The 26,244-nt window shown below is 33.6% G+C and overlaps 1 pseudogene; it reads right to left on the reverse strand.

The window, feature by feature from the left end:
- LOC145409058 (uncharacterized) overlaps positions 1-26,244 on the reverse strand; it is a 202,858-nt pseudogene that overhangs the window by 154,881 nt on the left and 21,733 nt on the right.

Below are 26,244 nucleotides of genomic sequence, written 5' to 3' on the forward strand. Positions count from 1 at the left end.
TGCTTTCAAGTATCTCCTTGATATTATATGGCACTTAGATAAAGGAGATGAAGCTGTATCTGTTTTTATGTCTCATTTTGCTGAGTTACACGAAAGTGGAAGAATGAATGTGGGTGTATTTCTCGCTAAAGATTTGAAAATGAAAGAAAAGTCTTATTTATCCAAGTTAAGAAAAGAGAAATATTTATCGGTTGGTCAGTTCGAGCGAAGAAATGAAGAAAACTGATGGAAGAGATGAAGAAGCTTTTCGGTAGTAGTTATGAGTTCAAATTATCACCCTCACCATATCTGGCTTTTGTTGCCTGTATTGGTCTCAATGTAAACCTCCGTTGGAAGAAGAAAATGAAAGATGCTGGTACTCAACCCTTTTGGGGAATAGATGAAGAAAAACCCCAAAGAAAAGCTAAGATGTTTTCAGGCAGTCTTAGTAAAATTGGGTTTTCAGATGGGATTAAATTTTTTGAAATAAATACAGAAGATAATAGTGTGGTGACAATATTCATATCTTCCAAAAAAGATTTCTTCTTTACTGCACGAGATGAGAAATTTACTAGAAATGAACTAAACCATTTAAAAAGGGTGGTCTTTGATAAAAATTTGTTGGAAAAGTATGAAGTTAGGAAATATGATGGTCTTCATAAAGTTGTGCTTCCAAAAGTTAAAATAAGCAAATCACATTCTTTGGATGCGCCTCCTTTTATGAAGGGAAATTTTATGTCAAAGTTTATTGAAGGAGGTGTATATCTCAATAATATTCATTTGGAAAATAAATTTGAGATGGATGAAAAAGGGGTCAGAATTGCATGTTGTGTTGATGGGGTTATACCAGCTCTTACCGTTAATCAACCTTTTATTATGTCTTTGAGAAATAAATATGGATTAATCTCAGTAGCTGTAGTAACAGAACCCATTTGGGAGGACTAGAGACCTTTCAAATAAATGTTATATTTTAATAATTAAAGTATTATTTAGAGAAAGCTCTAACATTAGATTTAAGATTTTCCTTTCTTTTTACTGAAGAGTAAGATAGAAAATATATAAATTTCCATTTTTGAATGTAAAAATTAATAGACTAAAATAAAAAAGAATATACCTTTTTTTTTATTTTTTCCCAAGACGAACAACCGTTTCAACCCAACCTTGAGAGAGAGAGAAAAATTCATTCAGTTCACCATCCACATATAACCCTTTAGCGGGCAGCCAACTGCCAACCAGATAGGTCAACAAGGTTGCCTTTTCGCCTCAGTGTTATATACGACCATATGGTCATACGACTACACCTTTGTCATAAATGCATGGAGTAGTAGTAGTTAGTGTTGGATTGTTTTTTGTTTTACAATATATTTCAACCAAAACGCCTCTTTCATTTGAACCTTAACTCCTCGGACTAGAGTGGAGGACGGTGCCGCCGCTAGAAAGAGTTTTTGAGCAATATTGGCTGCCGCATTAGTCTCTATCCAGAAAGGCTCCACCGATTGGACAAAAAAGTAGTTGTTGTTACTTTAACTGCTGGTGCTGGGATGGAGCTGGAAGTTTGGAGAATGTTTCTGTGCTGGGGAACTTTGTCGTTGTAGGTAGTATCACTCTTAGCAGAGCAACGACGTAGATCCCGAAGGTACACCACCTCCTTCTTCTTCCCCTCATCATCTTTCTTATTAAACCCTACGATATTCAGAGGTCCCTTGCATCTGTGGCAGACTTTCGACGTGTTCCATTCGTCGACGAGAGTGAAGTTTGTCGGACCGGCTCTCTCTCTCATCACTCTGACAAATTTAGTGTTAGGAGAGGCAAAATGTTCCCCCCTCCCGGTACAGGAAAACTTGGCTGAACCGTACGCTACGTGGAATGGTTTCTTAGTGTCTCCCAAAACCTTGTTTACGAATGTGTCTAGAGTCTTTTTGGTTAGACAGTAGACTCGAAACTTGGCCCTCCTCCACTATTCTCGGAGTCTTGACTTTCCATATCGTCTCGTAATGTTTCACGTGCGTTTTCAAGGTAGCTCGTCGAATTGCTTCCTCCTTCTCCTCCTCCTCCGCTCAACTCTTCATTGACTCGCTTGTATTCTCCAGTTAGCCAAGAGTCGACTCGTTTTTTTAACCTAATAATCCCCGAGTCGCAGTAATACTGTTTTGAAGTGAGTCTATTCTTCTTAATAATTTTTCGAGTTTCGGGATCCAGCTCTACACAGAAGGCGATATTCTTTCTGCCCGGATCGACTCCGATGATCCTCTTCCCGTCCAAAGAAGATGATGACGACGATGGAGTGGATTTTAATGGAATCGATGGCGCCGCCGCGTCAGCAGTAGCGTCTTTTCTCTTTTTCTTCTTGGAAGAAAAAGTATTATCGACATCCGGGTTGATGGTATCTGTAACACCTAACTGAACACGCCACTCCGTCGGTTGACACGCAGCGGTCAAACGTCCACTTCTTCTCTTACCTCCCATGCAGGCTAATAGTTTCGTATTGAAGACGAAGTCCCATCCTTCTTCTTGTTCCAGGTTGATGCCCAGATCGTGACATATACCTTTCACTCCGACCGTATCGAAATCTAAGTAATGTACCTTGATCGTGTTGGAGGGAGCCAATGAAATATTTCAATTCGTTTAACTGGTCCACGGAGTACGTTCTTCCGACGTACTTCCACCCGTTGATGAGAGTCTGAAGTGCATAGACGATGGTGGGCGCTGCAAGTCTCGATCTTGGATAGGTAGAAGCGAATAGCGCGTCGCTGACGAGATACGAAATTCAACTCAAAGTTGTTAGGGAAACACGTCTTGTAGGTCTTGGCACCAGTAGTTTATTAAATTGTAGTCCGGGAGTGGTATCGAAGAGCAGAAGAAGGATAGGAGATACTTTCGAACCGTTTACTCTACGTCCTATCTATCGCCAAGTTGGGTTTCGTTCTCTTCCTCGCTTCGCACCCTTGGGTGAAGAAGTTGTACAAACACATTCATCTTGGTAAAATCTGGCCATTTGACCAAATGACTAACAACACCATCAAGTTCTCTTTGGAGTAGATCTTCTATCATCGCACTGCACAGCTGAGAAGCCTTGACGGCCATCCGAGAGATAGCCAGACATCTCTTTTCGAAGAGAGGGGTGACATTCTTCGAGTCCAACAGTATTTTGCCCAGGGAACATTTAATATTCTAATAGTATCGTTTGGTCTTGGAGGACCTCATGGCCTAGCCTAGCCTGGGTGATAATTGAGAAGGAAAGGTCTGTCTAATTTATCTACTTTTTTCCTCAATAGGTTTAAAAAGCATTTATTATCCAAAAAGTCGCCCGCTAAAGGGTTGATAATCCCCAAAAAAGTCTACTATGTAGTTGTGATCTACAATAAGATCTAAAACCAACTTTACTGATAATAACCTAATATAGCCACTTGCCAGCTAAAGGATGCGAAATATTAATTGTCTATAGTAAGATGTAAAATAAAAAATATTCAAAAACCAACTTTTATGTTTTAGTTTCATCAATAATAACAGATTATTTAAATAAAAGTGATTGTATTCGCGATTTTGATGACGATAATGTTAATGATGATGATGAAAATTTATTTCATGATATTGAGTATTTCTATAATTATATAGCCAGCCCCATTAATACATATACGAGACTTAAGAAGAAGAAACAAAAATCAAAATTATATCCATATAGACTGGTATATACTCATAACTGTAATTATTGGATGCCACGTGAACTAATATTTATGGTTAAATTGGCAGCGGGAAAAAATGTCTTGTGCCGGATTCTAAATCTGGACAAGAAAAGAATCTTTCTGAAAGATATACTTAAAGAACAAAATATTAATGTAAAAAAGATTATAATGAAATATATATTATACTTATTGAGTATATTTAGACACGGTGGTACCAACGCTATAATATTTTTGAAAGAAGAATTAAATTTGAGTGATCGGTCTATAGAAACATTAGAATCTGATTTTTCTAATATAGAAAAAAATTTAAATGATGTTGATACTAATACTTATATTATAAGTAATTTTTTGACAAGGATTTTAGACCAGCGTGAGTACCTTGACATCCATAACGATATTTTTGATGAAGATTTGATATTCATAATTATAATGCTCTTATAGAAAGATTAAATGATTCTCCATGGAGAGATGATATCATCTTTGAAGAAGAGCTAACATGTTATAGATTTCTAGGTAACTATTCAAAAATTATGGCTTCCATAGCCTATAAATTTATTCAGGCAAGTACTACTATCACTCAATCCAATCAACGTTTATTTAGCATCAAATTAGAAGAAAGAGAAAATATAAAAAAAATTCTAGACACTATGATTGTAATAGTATCGGATTTTACAAAACAGTTATAGTTGGATCTCAACTAGTATTCACATTACCGTTGACATTAATGAGTTTTGGAAAATATTTAGAGATAACTCCCTCAGATCTTTCCAGATATTCTACTGAAGATTTAGATTTATATAATATAACATCGATTCAAGAACCCCACCCCAAGAAGAGTTTGGAGTTATTCCCGGTAGTAGAGAGGCCGATTTCATACCTGGAGAATTGTCTATATTTTCTGTTTTTAGTCCTAGGAATTAATGCCTTATGGGATCGCTTTTGAAAGCTAAAAGGATGAACGAGATCCCAAATATCACAAACTTTTCTGGTAATACTCTACTTTCTTTTAATATGGAAAAATCGTTCATTCAAAACTTTACAAATGATCCTTCTCATTTTATAAATCTCTTTGAGGGATTATCAGTTATGAATCAATTCATTAATAAAAAGGACAGTATCAGACTCGGATTCTTGGTTATATTCACAAGTATGCCTATAATTATATTCATGAATCAACCATATTGATATGGAAAAGGTAGAAAAGTTGGAATTTTAGGAAAACGAAGTTGGATAACGGTTTTACATTTTCTGGAAAGAAATTTCAAAATCTTATCGACCTAATGATTGAAAAAATATTTAATACGAAAAATCAATTAGAACTCATGCAAAACGTTCTTCATGATTTATGTTCTTTAGGTTATGAAATGGCCATTTTAGTGTTTAAAAATGATGATAATGTTGGAAAGAGAATTGGCAAAACGATTGATTGCAATATAAGAAAAATACCTAATTTTATGATTGATGATTACGATTATGATGAATATGAAGATGAGAATAGTACTTTTATTAAGCGAAAGAGATTGAAGAATTATCTATTTTCCCCAGTGATAAGAAAAAAATATCCACAAGAGCAATTACAGAATATCCTTCTGATCTGATTAATAGAATAGATTTAGTTGAAACTCATTTAGCGGGTCATAATTTAATAATGGGTAAAAATTATAAAGATTATAAGTGAGATATCTTAGGAGATTCTCGATTATGAGGTGAATAATTTTACAGATTGGCATTAGTCTTTATACTCTGAAATTTTTGTTTACAAATTAAGGCATCCAGTATTGATCAGAGATGTAATGTCCTAATAGAAAAATTTTTGGCCACTTACTAGGAGACAAAAGATGTATGAATACTTACCCCTCTAATTTCTCCCTTCGATAGTGAAGATACGATTATTTCTACACTAGGGAAAAAACCTTATCCAGATTCCAAAACTCATAAAGGCAGACTTTTATTAAAATGAAGGTCCAAAAAAAGTCATTTTGGGGGAAAAAATGTAGAAAATTCATATCAAAGATGGATATGATAACTCCGATATCGTTAATAGAGAGAGAAATCAACTTGCTGTTCATCCCGCCGGTGATAACTTTATAATCCACTCTCAAATAAATCCCGATAAATTTTTAAGACGATTTCTTCAGGGGAGTGAATATCAGGTTTATAATACTATTTCTGCTCCAATCAGTAGCAGCAGTAGTAGCAGTAGTAGTAGTAGTAGCAGTAGTAGTGGTGATGAAAATGATGACAGTTGAAAAGATTAAAACAAATATAGAATCATATAATATACTTTTTGATCATTTATACAATGGGATAATTAATACTACAAGAAATATAAAAGAAAAGTTTAGATAATTTAATCAATCTATCTATTGTTTTGTAAAAGTGATGGCGAAAAAATTCTGAATATCGTCTCTCCTGACCCTGTTCCTTTTTATGGTGATATTATTGATTATAAATTCTGTTATGATCGAGATTCTATTTCTTATTTAAATTTTTTACTTATATTAGCCTTTAATTATAACATATCATACACTCAGAATATGAAAAAAAGGATGGAAAATCTTCTTCAAAGAAAAGAAAGGTTATTTGAAATTTTAAAAGAAATTCAAGAAGTAATTGAACATGGTGAAGGTCGAAGGCACCATCATTTGACACTCTACTCAAAGCGCGTTTAAAGTTTACCGAAAGCATATGTGATATGGTTTCACCAACTGCATTTGTAGATACGGTGAAAAATACAAGTGGAATAATCTCTTGCCTCTTGCTTGCTAAGACTTTGAACTATGAAGGGAGGAAGTTTACAGAACAAGATAAAATCAGCGCCGTTAAATATTTTTGTGGTTCAGATACTGAGTTAACCAGGTTAAAGTGCTTCCATCTCCTCCTATGATTGATTATGAAGAGAACGAAATCATTAACAATATCAAAAGAAGAGTAATGAATGTCAGTACGGAACTTCCCTCTATTCCCTTTAGTGGAGCTATGGACTTATCTAGTGAACACTCGCTTCCTGATAACTATATGTTAAATAATCCCTACCAGAGAGTAAATGAAAAGGTAGAAATGTTTTTACTAAATCATCAAAATTTAATTGATGAGAGATTATTACCTTTAATTAATCCTGAACATCCTATTATTAATAATATTATTTCACCTCCTTTCATCTTAGAATGTGTTAAATATAATATTATTATAGATTTAAAAGAATTAAATAATATGAGAGAAGCTGATCCATTAAAAGAGAAGATAGAATATGGTAAAATTTTTAAAAAAATATGAGGAATCCACCAGTACTAATATTTTTCAAACCATTACAGAAATAGTTAATAAAGAAAATTTAATAAACTATTTATCTATTATTAGGATAAATTATTTCTATAATGAGGATCCTAAAATATTAGAATTTATATGGAAACAAAATAACATTAGAGGTGCTTGGGAGGAATGGTGGAACAAATTAAAAGATCAGAATTTCTCTCATTTGGAAGGGTCCTTAAAGGATGTCATTAGTTATACCGAGTATATTAAGCAGAATCTTGATAAATGTTACAAAAATTTATTAAACCATTTTCAACAACATGAAAGTCTTAAATTATTGAAAGAAATTCTTTTGGAAAACACCATCCAAAGAGCTATGCAATATGGGTTAGATGGTACTACCTTTAGCGTAAACGTTTCCCAAAAATATTCCGAAACGTTAATTGAGAATTTAAATAATTTCGTAAATGATATAATATACAGGAATGATATATCCTCGAGGTCGACCAATAAATCCCGCCTTTTTCTATCTTCCCTCCTCGCCTCAGAACATTACAGTAGAGAGCCAAAGCAAAGCATCGACTCTCCTTTAAATCTCTTTCAGTTTAGGGTGGAAAATGTTGAATTTTCAACCGCATCTTCGTTAATGGAATTAAAAAGTTTATTTTGTTATACTAATCATAATAGTCGTAATTTATTGGATAATATATCTAAAAAGGAGGGGGAGGAAGAGGAAAAGAAGGAGGAAGAGGAGGATGGTGAACAAGGAAACCAGATGGATACCTCAGTTTATTTAGATACAAGATTACTGGATGATCAACTCCAAAATATTGATAATCACATTAATAAAATAAAAAATATAAATTGCTCTTCTGAATCTTTCTTAGAAGATTTCAATATAATTATTGTTGATATAGATATGTTTATGAACGAATTAGAAAGAATTATTTTATCCATATCGGAACCGTATAATCTACCAAAGGATATTTTAATAGATTATCTAAAATTATTTGAAAAATTTGAAGAGAATAAATCCAGTTTAATCCAAAAAATAAATGAATTATATGAACGAACAATTCAAGAGTATACGCAAACGGCTTCCAAAAAAATTAAAGAAAATAACAAATATTGATATAGAATATAAAAAAAAAAGAATTAGATCAGAGAGAGGGAAATTTTGAACCTAATAGAAAATAAAAAAACAGACCTTATAAAAATTACGAATATATCATCACAAGAAAAAATAAAAATTAATAAAGAAATAAAGAGATTGGAAGAAGAAAAAAAAAATATCGAAGAAACATATTTAAAATATGAGGAGGAAAGGCAAAAAACAGAAAGAGAAACGGAAAGTGTTATATTGAATGTAAGAGATAATTATATTCATAAAAGTAAAGAAGAATTAGGAATCTATAAAAATTGTAAAAAATAAGATGATTATACCAAACAAGGATATTTTAAATATACATGAGATGATAAGAGATATTGAAGAAAATAAAATGTTGAAAAAACAAAGAAAAATTTCCTCTTGCTTTTTAGAACCCTTGCACTATCTCTATCCCGAGATTTCAAAAGACATGGCGTCACCCAGCAAAATTATCTCCGGCCTTTGCGATGGATGTGTCAGTAAAGTATTTGGTCTGGAAACTCGTGTTCAGAAAACGAAAAACGAATTTGATTTTGCAGATGTTGTGGGTTTGAAGGAACCCGGAGAATTTCTGAGGTCTCTCATTCAGCACTGTAAACACGACAGCAATAACAGCGAGCTTCTCCTTCATCAGGTACCAAATTCCAGAATCACAAATTTAACCTTTGACATGAAACAAACAGTTTTGGTTTATAAACCGCATTTAAAAATGATTAAACAAGGAACTATTCTCCTACCAACTTCAGAACTTTTACACTGTCGTGGAGAAGATTTTTTAGAATTTCGTAAATTAATTACCAAATCTTTTGATACCAATACTTACAACAACGTAAATCAACTCAATACATTGACGGCTTCTCTAGCCAGACTCGAACCGAATAGAGATTATTTATTTTTTACTTGTAAGGATGAGAATTCCAGTTTTGCAAGTGTCAGGGACGATATCCTAATGTTGAGGAAGAACAATGAAGAACAAATTGTCGACATCACCCAAAAGAGGAGATTAGGTGAGATTGTTAGAAAGAGAGAAGATAATAGGAGTAATTATTCCCAGTTAAATACTGATGTCACTTTAATCTGTTATCCCAACTGCAATCTCAATACTTCTTTAACACCTACCTTTATCAATCAACAACTTTCTAATATTAATAAAAAATTATTCAGAAATCAAAAAATGAGAATAGAGGAGACCGCATCCACCTTCTCTCAGTCTCTTCAAAAAGCCCTTGACTCCCTCACAGGAGGAAATAGAAAAGTCAATCCTATTGTAGTAGGTATAATTCAAAATGAAACGACAAAGGCCATCAAAAGGTACCTGGGTTTAGCCGACTATAATAAAGAATCGAAGCATTTGAAGCAATTCAATATATGGGACGATAAACCGTACTCTATAATGGAAAAAAAGCCAAAAGGTCGTTAAATACAATGAGATTTAATCTAGATAATACAACCCCCAATACCAACTGACTAAATATCTCGAGAAAACGGTCCATAAACGTAAAGATGAGGATGATGAGGGAGGGGTACCACTCGGAATGTTTGTCGGAGGAGCCATCAATACATTAATGATCGATTCTCTATCATCCTCTTCAACGGGAAAAGAGGAAAATCCCTTCTCTTCTTTAAATTTAAACCTGGAAAAGGTAAAAAATCATATCGATGACTTGGGTAAAAAATACCTTATCAATTATGACGAAAAAGAACCACATCTTAAGAGGTTTCTAAATCATTTTAGTAATACAGATGCCCTTGCATCTTACTGCAAGATAGGATGTGGAAGTTTATTAGATAATTTTCTCTTATCAACAAGAGAGATTTTTCATTGTCCTAATGATGAAACCAACTTTTCTTCTCAATTTAAGAAAACTAATTGCGAAATTTCCAATTACGACAGACTGAAAAGGGATGTAATTAACAGACTCACCCAAACTCCTTTTCTCTCTCAGTTTATGATTGCCTATAAGTTAGAAGAGATTTCTGGCCAAACTTTTCCTCGAAATATTAATCAGTTGGTTAGAGAAAAATTGGGCTCATCAGACAGAATGAGTGTTTTCGAGAAGAGAAACGAATTTCTCTGTCTCTGTCATGCCCTTGTTGTGGAAGATCACTATAAAGAGATTGCCCAAGATAGAGTCTTGGGAACTCAGTATCTGGTCAAACAACTGAAATGTTGCACTAACATTCCAAAAGATATACCTCATATGCTCACTAACTTTATCTTGTTATCACAGGGAATTGTGAATAGAGATTGCAAGATTCAGACAAATTCTGCCCTCTGCGATTCTCTCCTAATCTCGGTGAGTGACAAACAGTCACTTGCAAGGAACATAGGACGTTTCGAAAAAATCTATGCCAAACCTCTCGATATTCTCCGGTTAATTTCCGGCAGAGTTAAATGTTCCTGTCCGTTCGTCTACCACCACGAGGAAAGGGAGGCAGCGATTTCTACTCGTACGAGAGTTATCGCCGATAAGGATATAAGGGAGTACGGGCCTTACATATCTCCATGTAAGTCTCTTCCATGCTGGATAAAGAGATGTCTCCAATATTTATTAAGAAATATATGACTACCTTACTCAACCGCGGCTATGGGAGATCTTATATCAAGTGTTTTGTACCTCAGAGGGCAACTTAAGATTCTCTATTGTATTCCCCCGCGGGGGTTAATTTATCATCCATTGTGACAGAGCATGAGCCCCTCACATCGCTCACTTGCTTTCATCATCCCTTCTGTGCCTCCGACTACAAGGCTACCGTAGCTACTGTGCTTAATATGCGAGGTTTGGATGCACCCACCAACTCCCTCGAGCCGTCCTCCGTTATCTTGAAGGGATATCTTAATCCTAACCTTTTAAAGACATGTAACGAAATCTACTCGGAATTTCTGAGACTCCAAAATAAAATCATGATCGACCTTCAAGAGGAGATGAAAGGGAATGAATTTATAGATATTCTAGGTGAGGACGCATTGAAAAAGATGACTAGTATGAACGAAAATCTTAAAACAATTATTGAACAATATTATACTGAAAATGATAGTTTTGTGGAGAAAATGTTGAGTTAAAGGTCAGAACTACAGTCATCATTTAACCAAACCAAAAGGTACTCTGGATGAACTGATCGAGAAAGCAGATGATTTCCATCTGGAGGCTCGCATCGATTCGGATAATAACCCACAACTAAAAAATTTGGTAAAAAATGTATTTGCATTGGTTAAGGATAATGTCGATGAAGACTCTTCAAAAAATCATGAAAGATATGAGCGAAAATGCGATGGTCACGGAAGAAGAAGAAGAAGAAGAAAAAGACCCATTTATTGGTGAATATGGTAACATTACAGCTAAACAGGTGAACGATTTCTGTTCAAAATTTACCGTTTTTGTAAATATTTTGGAGAATAGCATGATTCCCTTTTTCAAAAAGAGAAAAAGTGAAATTAAAGAGATAATTCATTATGGAAATGCTATAACACACCTAGAGCTTTTCCTGAAATTTGGTCTCAAATTCGAGATCGTTTGATTTATCACATCTGGGTGTGAAAAAGAAAATGACTAGACGATTCTTGTATTTTCAGAATCCTACACCTCTTAATTATTTTCGTCTATAACCAAGCAGTTACGGCTATTATACTTCGAGAGATAGAATTTAGAAATTATCTCATCGAAAAACATAAATCTCTCGCCGAGTTTATTGCTCATCCCGATACTACAATTATTACCGAAAATGCTGAGTACATAATAGGCAAGGGAGGTTCAAGAAATCTTGGACTTCCTCTATCCACATTAATACAGTCACTAAGCGCACTATACTCCATCAATCTAGATGGTGACCATCATCTTCTTTCCTCCCTCCTTCCAAATGAAGAACTTAATGGGGAATCTGCCGTGCATTCAAATAAGACTCCGATTCTAACTATACCAAAACAAGCCAAATTGTTGGTATCTATGCCAACTATGGCTTCTGGACTAGTTGTAAATTCCCAGTTCCAGAAAAAGTTAGAGGAGGGAGTGGTGAACCTATGGACAGATGCTATTGCGCCCACACTTCTAACCTTATCGCACACAAACGCTACAATACATCGCATGAGTATTAAAGTGGAAAAATCACCTCTTTTCGCCTCCTTTGAAAACAGTTTAGATATGAGTACCCCCTCGAGAAGAGAAGGGGTTTATTGCAATGAAAAAGAAATTATTCTTGACAATTTAATCAGAAAAGATAATAATCTTAACGGGTTAGCATGTCTAATTAATGCTGTCAGCCCAGCCACAACATTTCTGAATGTCATCGCTACATCTCCTACTCATAAAAGTAGAATGTTTCAAAGCTTCATTAGCGATTCTTATGAAACTTTGGGAGACTTAGAAAAAAAAATCGAGGATCGAGACAATAAATCCTTGGTTTTGGTCAAAAAAATGAAACAAGAGGTTGAACGGATCAATGAATATTACACTCAGTATCAGAAATGGAATTATAATATCTCTGGATCTACCTTTCGGTCTCTGGCTCCCTCTTCTACATCTATAGAATCCCTATACCGTCCAGAAGATAACCTCTTCTCAACTTTCCTTCTTTATCCCTTCCTAACCCTTGATAATGAATCGACTAGCTTCAATTTTCCCCTCAGAGATAGTTTCCATTTTTCAAAAGATAACCCACAGAAAAATTCTTATGAAAGGAAAAAACTTATTGAAAAACTGAGTGATATATTTGGTAACAATAATTCAAATATAAAAACATTACCAGCGTTTTTTGATTATTTATTAGACAGAAAATTCAAAAATTTTAAATAAAATATCTAGTATTGTACCTGATAGAAATAGTTCCAGCGTTTTAAATATAAGGAATAACAATAATTCTGCTCAGGATATAATAACTCTAAATTCTATCTACAGTTGAAAAGTTGAAAAAAAAAACATTTTTTAGAATCCAAATGTAAGTTTTTTTTCTTTCTGGATAATAAAATAAAAAAAATGTTAATTCTTTTGTTTTCTTCCACCCTTCATAATTGAGTATTTTCAGTTTATTTCAACAAAATAAATATTTTTAATGGTTGATCTTTATATCAAAAACTATGTCTCAGCATTCTTTTTTATGCCAAAAATTTAAAAATTATTTTATTCCCCATTTTAATCAAATGTTTCAACATATTGACAAATAATATAATATACAAAAATTTTGTGATTATTTATTCTGAAAATGATATATATGTATAAGAAACTCCTATAATGAAAAAAGGAAAAAATAATTTTAAAACTTTCAATGTATGGTATAGAGGGAAGATAACGGTAATGGACGAAACGGGACCACAATCAGCTATTAATTATATGAAGAATCATGCAACCACTACAAGGGAAGAGTGTTGGTGTATAAATTTCTTCCTTATTCTACACGATAGCTCCATTTCCATAAAATTCGATGGTGTTTTGATTCAGAGCGAGGAAGAATTGTTTCATAAATTATCAAGATCCTTTATTTACAATAATGGATATTCTGAATATTTTTTGAATTTGTTGATTAATTTACTAAAGAAGACCCCAGGAAATATGTTATTAGCCAATCAATTAGAGACTACTTTTGATATTTATCTATACCTTTATTTTTGGAATGGTTCTTACACAACAAGAGAAATGCTCACAATACTGATAGGTGATGTACTCAGAGCATTAATGGCGGATGTGAAAACTTTTGAAATAGGATTGAATATTTTATGGAAATTTATTTTTCCAGTATATTGTAATGATAATAATTTTCAGAGTATGCAAGAGAATACTATTGGGGGGGGGATATCTAAAAGACTATTTAATGCATTTCAAGGAAAATGATCCCTTAAAGATTCCTGTTACGTATCTCGCTTTAATCGATAGAGACACACAAGATCTTAAAACTGCATTCGTAGAGGGTCACCCTTCATTCTCCAATTATAGTTTCATAGACTTTTTTATAGATAAGGGGACGCTGCTCGAAAGTGGATCCACTTTCATATCGAATTTTTGTGAAGAATTATTAGACAGAGGGAATATAATGATTTCACTTATAGGAGATTTAAATATATTTGTTAATAAACTTTTTAGTCTCTATAACCTCGAAAGTCCATTACACCCATTTGAAAGTTTATTCTTCCTGCTCACTAATATTCATAAACTAAAAGAGGAGAGAGATAAAACAAGTTTTTTATATATACAAGAAACTAACGATATAATAATTGATTTCGATTCAAGTAATCAATGGTATCTCTCAAAAATAGATAGAACAATCAGCACGTTATCTTTTCTTTTTCAGAATTATCCATTGGATTCTCAACATTTTGGAATAATTGAACATGTTTTAAAAAATAAAATGATTAATTTTCTCTTCGAATACGGAACGATGTTACTGGAAGATAATCATAAATTAGACATTAAAACAAATAATCTTCGGCGATGATGACATACTTATGGGCAAGAAAACTTTTCAAAATATTATAATTTATGAAACGAAAATACGACCTATTAAAAAACTGCTGTGTGAAGAAACCACTAGTCGTCAAGAATTCCGAGGAAATTTTCTCTTTGATTCAGGAAGAAGTTGATAGATATAATATAGAAAAATACAGGTGTTGTTACTGTCTCAGAGAGGAATTCAGACTGGATGAGATCATCCCACTCCATTCGAGAACTTTTAACTTGGAAGCTCCTCTGTCTCGATCGATTTTTTCAGCCCGAATTTGCCACGAATGCATCCCCAAGTTTGCTATGGAGTATACAAAGAATTTTTTGTATCAGATTAATATCTCTTCTGTTTGCCTCATAAATAGTTTTCTGAAATGTGTTTTTTGTAAGAACAGTTGCATGGAGATTGATAACATAAATAAAATGATGCAGAGGTATCCTAAAAAAAGATTAATTTCTAATGAGAAATTTATTGGAATCTATCGTTTGTTATGGTTAGGACTCGTAGGATGTTTTAGAAAGATATGGAAATCTATTATATTTCCAGATAAAAACCCATCCAAAAATCATGATGCGGTTACCTTCTGTAAATACTGTTATGCAATGTCTGTTGGGTCATCCAACCATGAGCTGGTTGAGGAGCTTTTACGTGATGTACCACCTCCAGATGTTCTATATGAATATCAACAGGAACAAGAAGACGAAGAGGAACTACAAGATGAAGATTAAAAAACGAGGAGAATCTTAGCCCTACTCAATGGAAATAGATTTCATTGTCAGTCGTGTATTGAAACTGAACATTTATGGAGTATGACTATTGAAAGTAATTATCCAAATACTAGAAGGGTGTTTTGCCCGGGATGTGGATGGCCTTCACCCTTTAAAAATAAAGACTTTGGTTGGATGATTATAATATGCCCAGTGTGTAATGTTTGGTACTGTTGGATTTGTAGTGAAAGAATAGAATCCAGTGATAAACATTTTATTTCTAAACAGATTCTCTTACAAAAATATACCAAATTTAAAAATTGCAATTTTATCATCAGTCATAGATAAAAATGGGTGTCTATATTTTGTGAATAGAAATTTTGTTTGGAATAGTGAACTTGAAATATATGTACCAAAATATAAAAAATTATCAACCTTTATTTATTCTATTTTAAAATACAATGATGATGAAAATTATTCTTACAATAAAAAAAACCATTGGAAGAAGTTTAAAAAATCATCTAAATTTATTCAAAACCACCACGCAATCTTAAGACTAAATGAATTGTAGATTCTTTTTGAATATTATAATCCTGTAGCGTATTTATATCTTGTAATTGTTTCCCAGCAAAAATTAATCTTTGTTGATCTGGTGGTATGCCTTCCTTCTCACAGATTTTTTTTTTTACACTTTCAATAGTGTCTGAAGTCTCTACATCTATTGTAATGGTTTTTTCCTGTGTTTTTATAAAAATTTGCATTTTTCCTTTAAATTGTTCACTCACTAAAAAAACTTTATTTTAACACAACCCTTCGGTGGGCAACCAACCGCCAACCAGATAGGTGAAATTATTTTTTTCACCTAAGAGTTATATACAAGCATTTATCTCAACCATTAAAGACTTCTTGGAGAAAAAGTTTCTGAGCGATGTGCAGCAACCACCGGAGGTTATATAGTGATCTGATATACAAAAATTACCTTTTTGGACAATTTTCTGATACAGGCCAATTGACAAGAAGAGAAGTGTGGTAAAATAATATTTTTGTTGGAATCTTGCTGAGATGTGCTATTGGTATTTTATCTAATAAACTGAAATAATAAATAAATTTATAAAATAAAATAATTCAAACCACATATACATATTATTAACATCTGGCTTAATGTTCTTTTTGCACAAATATTTCCGATCTTTCCTTAAAAATTTATAATGTTGAAATCATACATGCTGTTATTAAAGCAATATTCCTGAATAGATCGGAAGAAGTATGCAAGTGAAACCTCGGTAGAACCCCATAACTCACTCCATCCATATACGTTAAAATTTTATAAGCCATCTTCATTATAAGTTCTGGAATGTTTTTACCACAAAGAGTACATTTTTTATCGTTTTGAATTAGACCTATGTTTCTGTAGCACATACAACAATACTGGGTTAAAAATAAAATGGCTTTAATATAATTTTGAAAGTGTTGAGAATTGCTGGTGGAGAAAAACGTATCAGAATAATCTGATCCGGCTGCTAGCATAAGACAGGTTGCCGTTAAGCTATTTAATGTTAAACTTAATTTGTTTAAATCATACAAAACTATATTATATATTTTTTTGGTAACAGGATCTGTGTGGGCTTTAATCGACTAAATAACGTAAAATTTATATTTTTTTGACGCTGGTAAATTCATTAAGAAAAAAAAGGGTATATCAATATCAATTCCAAACATAACAATATTATCTAAAGATAGAGCAGATGTGGAAGTAATAATTTTTATCCAGGAATTTCTTGATATATTGATAGTTTTTTCATAATTAAATATATAGGTATAAATTTCTTTAATTATAACTTCACTATTAATTATATCACTGTTTAAATAGATAGCAAATCTATTCATATCAAAATCTGCCTCATTATTCTTATATTTTGCCAACGATATTTCTTTTAAGTTTAGTTCTGAACAGATCAATTTAATATTGTTTTCGTTTAAAAGAAAACTCAACAAGGTAGATATGGGAATTTTTTCGTGGATTGCCCTAAGAGCATGCTCCATATCGATAGAGTCATCTGGACTGAGAGATTGAACTTCCCTTTTGGTATTTTTCCTTCGCTCTCTCTCCTTCTGTTTCAGCCCAATTTCCCCTTTGTCTATGAAAAGGATTATTTTGCTGATGTCATCTACATTTTTAAGATATGTTCTGATTTTAAAAATAATTTCTTTCATAATTAATAATAAAAACGGTTTTAATATCAAGTTCTCATCTGTTTTTTTTTCATTATAGACAAATTTTTGGGCAAATTCAAAATTATTTTTTTCCCAGTATAGGTGGTTTTTTATAAACATTTCAAGTTCCTCATAAGGCGGTAGATTGGGATGGAGTGAAGGTGTTTCCTCTATCGATACCAATGGTTGAACTATAGAAAGTTGTTCGATGTAATGGTTTAAGGACATGATAACTACTACATTTCACAGAATATACAATCCCAGTGAAATCAAATAGGCAAAGAGATTTGCCGAGTATAGGATCGTTATTTATGACATGCTTAATAGATGAAGAATTTTGAGAATGTATCAACTTTTCCAAGTATGTAACGTCCATTTATAACGCCCATTTTTTATAATATTCTTTTAATAGAGGTTAGTAATTATTTATATATTATAATATCACTTTCTGATGTATTAGTTAATAAAAATTTGGACAACGACTGATCAAAATTATACAAAATGTCTTCTCCATGAACATCACTTAAGATGATCATTTTTACATTCGGCCCATCCCTTTTAAAAGAATGTACTTTATTCTTGATTGAGGTCAACATCTCACAACCCGTTGCTCTATTTGTAATCACAGTTATTCTCGTAAAATAATCCGTGTAGAGTCTACTTAAATCTCGGTTAAATATCAGAAGTGAAACATTCTTATAAGAATTTTTATTCATTAAATCCCAGATATTATTCAAAACATGAATCTCTTCGTTTGACATACCATAGAAAAATAAATGATATTTCACATCAGAGTTTTCAAATATTGTCGTTATTAATGCCATAAGAATATTTATATTTTTAATATGGAAAACTATTGCTTTCATTTTCGTCAAATCTCTTAACATTTTTTAAGTTATTTATTGCCCATTTTCTAGAAAAATATATAAAATCAATGAGGAAAAACTTTAGCGATAAATATGGAAGAGGATTTACTTAGTGAATATTTAAAGAAAATAACACGAGAAGATGAAGATGATTTCCAGAAAGAGTATCACCATGAACCCGATTTAGTGCACTTATTGAATATAACCGGCGGGAAAGAAATAAAATCTATCAAGGAAATAATAGAAGAGTGTGTAAAGCAAAGACTAGAGTATTTTATAATGGATTCTACAACATTACATACCGTTAAAATAAATTATTCAAAAGAAAATAGGACACTGATCTGCAAGGAAGTCGATTATACCAATACCGTTCAGAAAATTTATAATAAATTAAATGACATTGTTAATCGACACGAATTTCGAGCAATGGATACTAAAGCTGTTTTGTCGAATGAGGTCAGTACTATACTCAATGGATATTTCTGTTGGGAATTTGATTGTAAATATAAAGGAATCGACGAAATAAATCAATACCTGACGATTATCAAACTCATGAATCTTCTCATCGAGGGTTTAGACGAACTTTGTGAAAGTTATTGTAGCGAACTGGAAAAATTAGTTTATGCATCAGATGTTGATTCTTCGTTTTCACAATATGAACAAGGAGGAAACTTATTTTGGATATTTCTTCTTATCAAAGGTTAATTTACAGGGTTTGAAAATATTTTTTTATATTAAAGGTAAAGATTTTGAAGATTATCTCAACAGTCTAGAAAAATTTAATGAGCATCGACAAAAAATACACCAATTCATATCTTCTTTAAAAGTTGAGGGTTTTGAATTAGATTTGTGTGGGACTCAAAACATAAATCTCCCCTTCTCTGGAAAGAGTATAGCTTCGAAAATTTATATGCCTACTTTACTGGAAAAAGATTCTACAATACTTCTATACCCACATATAGTATACACAAATATAGGTCTCGCTCTGGTGAACGACTGCCAGGAACTATTTTTGAAAATGGAATACATTTTAAGAGGGCAATACCTTTTCCTAGAAGACGATCAAACCTTTTACCTAATGAATGAAATTAGAAAAACGGAAAATTTTCTAATGATAAAACAAATACTCGGGAAAGATTTTTTTTTTCAGAAAAATCATTTGTTTTGATTTATATGCCTGCATCGTTTCTTTTTACGTAATGAACCAAGACTGTAATATTTTGTTAACTCTGGAAAAGATGACTAAAAAAAAAAAAAGAAAAAGAAGAGGAAGAAGAAACAGCATCTTTTTGTGATCCTAGATACTACGATAGGGGAAGTACCGTCTTCTTTTATTATGCTTTTATACTGGCCAACAGATTTGTTGCCAGATATAATATAGTTTCCCGCCCTTTAGAATACTTCAGGGAAATGGTGCTCTGTGATAGGAATATAGAAAATCTGAAATGTTTAAAAAAATTTTATTGAAATGCCATTTTGAAAAAAAATTTCTGGAAGAAAAAATTCTCATCCATACGTCGACCAAATATATGTGTAAATCATGCATCATGGAGTCTTTTCGGAATGAGATAAATAGTGGCGATTATGTTCACCCACTTTTAACTTCTCACAGTAAGAGACAACACAATGAGATTTTTTGGCAAGAATTTGCCAAAAACTTTAAAAATATACCTTTTATCTTTGATAAAAAATCAGCAGCAATTACAGATAAGTATATTATACCCTTTAATCTCGCTATATATTTTCAAGAAAAAATACGCTTTTACCCAGACAGTGCAACCATAAAATCTCAGATCTATACCTAACCATAAAAACTAATCATTTTATACTCGAATTTATGAGAGCAATCAATTATCAACAGCTTTATTCTGATGTGCTTGTACTTAGTGATGTCTCACATTCTTTAGGATTTAAAAATAATAATAATAATAATGATAATTTTGAAGAAATCGACTGGAATTTTTATGAAGATAATATTTTAGAAAAATATAACAATGGGGTTGATGAACTTATTTTATCCTCACCCGTTCCTCATCAACACAAGGGTGGTAAATGTTTAAATTTCTATCCAAAGTGTTCTATGTGGTATTTAATATTTCACAACGGTTTGTCTAATCCTCTCAATGATATATGGCAAAACGTTAGAGAATACAAAAGAGCGTCTAAATCTTACCATTTAGAAAGATTTGAAAAGATGTTTGTAGTTTCTCTCACTGAAATACTTACAGAGAGTAATTTGATTAAACCCATAAATTTTGGCGAGATGCTAATCAATATAGGTTCTTCGATAAAAGAATATATACTTAAATGTAACAATTATACTGTTATTAATAATAATTATTATAAGAGTTCAGTGATTGAGTTAAAGTTATATATCATTCAGAAATTCCTTCCTATATCTGTTGTCTGTTTCGATTGGCAAGATTTATTTCTTCTCACTTCCAGTGTTCCATATTTAGATCACAATTCTTTCCTAACTCTCTCAGCACTATTGGTTCTAACTTGGATGTCAGGAAAGAGGAAAAAAAAAATAAGACCTCATTGGGCTTGTGAAATTATCAAAAAACACATTCTTCAAAAGAAGTCCGAAAAGGAGTACGACCATGAAAATAAGACGTTTCTAAACATGGATTGTTTATTTAAGCAGAATATAGAAGTTTTATTCAAAAAAACACAACGGGAAGATTTAGAAATGGAAGAGGATGAGGAAAACGATATTGTAGAATTTTATTGGTTTAGTATGCATTGGTTGTATGCCTTTGGTTATGTAAAAAATTTTGAGAGAGGAATGTCAACACCAATTTGGCAAATTGAGCTTTGCTCTCTTTTCGAACTGGCTTTTTGTTCGAGAATTTACTAACTATAAAGACTATACACTTCTTCCTCGTATAACGGACAAGTTCAAAGCTCGCTTTTTTGGGTACATTTTCTATAGTACAGGAAATATATCTAGTTTTAAAAATAGGCTAGATCTTGAAATGCTTGCCGTCCCCGAAATGAGGGATATTTGGCTGGGATTCGTTAAAAATAACATAATTGATATATATATATTGGAAAGTTTATAAAAACCAGATTTGTAAGGTTACTTTTTGTCAAGTTGGTGTTCGAATATTTGTTTCAAAAAGGTGGTGAATCTGAAAAGGAGAGAGTCCAAGCTATATTTTCAGATGATAATTACAGTAAGAATTGCAATACCAGTAGAGACTTTGTAGGTAACGTTCGTCCAGCAGCTGTGGCCTCTGAGAACATCCACTGCAGAGCACCCCGCGAGCAGCTCGCCATTCTGAGAAATTTACTGAGAATCGAGGGGTGCGACGAATGGAACGTGTTTCTTTTAGACGCCGAACTCTATTGCACCGGATTGTTAAGCGGTGAAATTGGAAAGATCGAGAGCAGAGGAATATCTGCATTAGAGAACAAAAGATTGTTGAGTCTATACATCGAACAATATTATGATAATTATTCTGTTTCGGGAATTTCTGAAAGGTTATTTAGCTATAGACAGCAAAGAAGAAATCTATAACACAGGAGGTGACGACTGCTCAATGGATATGTATACGGTATCACCGTTATCGAAATTCAACAAGAATATTGACAACACCACCAGTTGTGGAGGTGATCGACTTCCGGGAATCAGAGTGTGTAAAAATTTTGGTCAGGGGTTGTACAATCCCAAATACATAGACATATTCGGAGTTGAGAATATTATCGCCGGTAGAATACTGCATCCTAAGGCAAACATCGTTCACACCCCCGAGTCTGGTAACGGATTTACCGTTCCCGGTTTCTATGATCATCTGTATAATCCCGCGGAAGTGGTTGAACTTTTCAAACTAATGGTTTACGTTGATACGGACACCCTGGAAAGATGTGTGAATGGTTATTTCGGGAAGCTAGTCTTGGAAATGTCGGAGAGTTCTCATTTTGGGTGGCTCATTTCGAAAAATGAATGGCGTCGTGGTAAGAGAGAAACTCTCGTCCGAAGAGATACCGCTAACGATAATAATGACGTCTCGACTCTCCACAATAATCAAATATACGAGTCTCTTGTCAACGATTTGGTCAGTGAAAGGTGGGTCGCCTGCCTCCATCCGAAATTTTTTTACATTTTTCGATCTGAGCGAGTGAAATCTGGCCACAGAGCTAAGATTGGAGAGTGTTCAGATTTCCTACCCTCGAAAAAAACATTTTTCTTTCTAGATTTATTTTCTCAACCACAGAGAGAATATTCCCAGAGTGTTATTATCGTGATGAGCAGCTTAGTTACCAAAAAAAAAAGGAAAACGTCAATCGAAATAAGAGGAAGGAGATTCGCGAAATGCGAGGTGGAAATATCGACAAGTTGAACGTTTTAACAGAAAACGCAGAATTAGAAGACAGCTTCAACAGCCATCACGCCCGCTTTCTCGGAGATACGCTCCTTAAGTCCCGTAACAATTCTAAAAGTCTGCTACATTCTTTGAGTCCAGGACTTATTCTAGGACACGGAAGTAATGGTGTACATCATGCCTCGGTGGGCTTTGTGAGAAACGTCGACGTTCATCTAGAAACTTTTTTAAAGAATGAATTAGAATTTGATCAGTTTGTCTTTCTTATGCATTATTTTCAACAATCCGATTTACTGATAATGTTGAGGCATCTGTTGAACCCCCCCGAAACCTTATTAGGACTGGCTATTTTACATTTCTATTTGAGTCACTGTCCGGGATTGGAAAATCTACTATCTCCGTCGCTTTTAGAAAAATGTCTGAAGAGGGAGCCAAAATTAGAGAAATTATCTCTTCTTATCCAAAAGAAAAGAAACTGTCTTAAACTCCTCCACCATTTACTTTATTATACCGGATATACGGCAGTCCTTTCGACCTGCGATAATGAGTTTACGGCTCACTTACATTTTGTCATATTTCAGACGGCTTTCAATCTCATTCGCAAAACCATCGTCTCCTTCGTAGGGATAATGGGAAATGAAGGGAAATCTTTTTTCATATCCCTATTGAAAAAATACCTTTTTGGAGACAGTTTTGCCAATACAAACATTAACGTTTTCAACATGAGTGGTGATGGATCGAGTGCTGCCACGCCCAATCTACATTTTCTGGGTACATGTATAGGTGTTTTTGTGGATGAGGCGAATAACCAGCAAAATGCCAACCACCTCTTCTTGCGTTCCTGCGAAAGAACTCTTCAGAGTTTAATCTCTAAGAAAAAAATGAAAACAGAGAAATTAAAAGGAAAGAAAATGAAAAAGGGATGAGGCGAAAAAAACTTTTAGAAATACCTCCTAAACTTCTTTGTCTGCGGTCTTTGTTACTGTGGGAGAATGGCTTGAAAATTCGTCATGTACATTTAACTTCCTTTATGAAGTGGCTGGGTTTTCGAGATTATTCACTTTCTAATATATTTTTCGACTCGAGAACGTTATTGAACGATTCAATAGGTTTGTCGTTCTCTCCGAGGTTTTCAAGTTTTGAGTGCGACGCCACCGGAGATGATAGGAGTTACCTAACCATAAATCAGCTTCGAACTCTAAGCACGAATGTTGTTTATATTACAAATGATAACAGCGAAATATATTTAGATTTCGAACAGGTAAATATGGAAGAAAAAGAAGAAGATAAGGGATATGATTTTGAAGAGAGGGCGGATTTAGAGAGATCTGCGAGAGAAAAGATCAATGTTTTGAAATTCGTAGGAAGGGGTGATAGATTGAAAGAAGTCGTATTGGGACTAACATCTCAGCCAGAATTGATTCCTAAAGGTAAATGTAAAAATGATGGCGCTTACGGTATTATAGTGAATTCCTTCACGAAGGACTGCCCTCATTTAATTAACGATTTAGATACATCTCCATTATTTGTTAAAGAAGGCAAGAAAAAGAAATTTACCCCACAAATAATGAAAATGGTGGCCTCCCATGACAGTAAAATGAATGTGCGAAATCTGTACGAAAATTCGCAGGATATATCCGTAACTTGCACGCCTTATTTATCTTCCAATAGTTTTGAACAAGAATTCGATATCGATAATGCCCTTCAGAAGAGAATTATGAATTTCAGTTTTAATACCGAGAATGATTCAAAATCTTTCAGTGAAAATCTTCATAAATATATGAGAGCTCTTATCAATTTTTTAATAGGTGAGGAAGATGATTCGGTGAAACTGCAAGAAATTTCCAAACACTATGCTCGATGAAAAACATGGTAATTATTTGGAAAGGTTGGTGCAAATTATAAGGAGCAACGCCATGTTCCCCGAACTTTCAGTCAACGAATCTCTTGTGGGCTATTCCATGAAGACGTTTTTTACAGTCTACGCCACAGTTATGCTGAGAGGTGATAAGGACGGCTATAAGTACTGCTTAACTAATGCTAAGGAGATAGAATCAATGAGGGTTGGAATAGCTAACAATTTTATGAACTTTTCAAAGGATGTGGAGAAAATTATGAATAATGTATTTTTTTCTTATGAGTTATAAATATAAAAACGTTGAGTGTATTAGGCAAGACTTAATCGATCCCAGTATACTTAAGCTAAATTTGAGAGAGGGTAATAACAACTCATTTGAGGAGATCATTTTTATTCCCTTTTTTATATCAAATGGTGGTACCAGTAACATTTCAGTCGCCGAACTCATTCATCGGACCTTTCACTCGGGATACTCTTTTCTAGACTATCAGTATGCGTGTAATCACATTCCATTTGATATTAGATAAAATGGCATTACAGGATCGAGAGCTCAACACAGTTTTAGCCAATATTACTCACAACTGCAATGCCTTTAACAGACATTTTAAATCTCTGATATTTATTTATATATATCAATATATAATCAAATGAAGTCTAGGTGAAAATTTCTCACTTTTTGATAATAATATGGAAATAAAATATTATCCTATTATTATTATAGGAGATATAAAAAATAAATACGCTTTCACAGATAAATTAAAACATCAAATCATAATGAATTCAATTTGTAAAAAAATTGGGACAATCCGAAAAGAATTATGTTGTCCATTATGTATAGAATATTTCTACAATTAACCCTTTAGCGGGCAGCCAACTGCCAACCAGATAGGTCAGCAAGGGTTGGAATTGCCTTTTCGCCTCAGTGTTATATACGACCATATGGTCATACGACTACACCTTTGTCATAAATGCATGGAGTAGTAGTAGTAGTTAGTGTTGGATTGTTTTTTTTTTACAATAATATTTCAACCAAAACACCTCTTTCATTTGAACCTTAACTCCTCGGACTAGAGTGGTGGTGGACGGTGCCGCCGCTAGAAAGAGGTTTTGAGCAATATTGGCTGTCGCATTACAGTCTCTATCCAGAAAGGCTCCACCGATTGGACAAAAAGTAGTTGTTGTTGCTGGTGCTGATGGAATAGAATTGGAAGTTTGGAGAATGTTTCTGTGCTGGGGGACTTTGTCTTTGCAGGTAGTATCACTCTTGGCAGAGCAGCGACGTAGACCCCGAAGGTAGTACACCTCCTTCTTCTTCTTCCCCTCATCATCTTTCTTATTAAACCCTACAATATTCAGAGGTCCCTTGCATCTGTGGCAGACTTTCGACGTGTTCCATTCGTCGACGAAAGTCATCACTCTGGCAAATTTAGTGTTAGGAGAGGCAAAATGTTCCCCCCTCCCGGTACAGGAAAACTTGGCTGAACAGTACGCTACGTGGAATGGTTTCTTAGTATCTCCCAAAACCTTGTTTACGAATGTGTCTAGAGTCTTTTTGGTTAGACAGTAGACTCGAAACTTGGCCCTCCTCCATTTTCTCGGAGTCTTGACCTTCCATATCGTCTCGTAGTGTTTCACGTACGTTTTCAGGTAGTACTCTGAGCTCGTCAATTTGCTTCCTCCGCTCAACTCTTCGTTGACTCGCTTGTATTCTCCGGTTAGCCAAGAGTCGACTCGTTTTTTTAACCTAATCATCCCCGAGTCGCAGTAGTACTGTTTTG

The sequence above is a fragment of the Coenobita brevimanus genome, chromosome 79 (genome assembly GCF_032717465.1).
Source record: "Coenobita brevimanus isolate Jiangsu-jjx chromosome 79, ASM3271746v2, whole genome shotgun sequence".
Taxonomy (NCBI): Eukaryota; Metazoa; Arthropoda; class Malacostraca; order Decapoda; family Coenobitidae; genus Coenobita; species Coenobita brevimanus.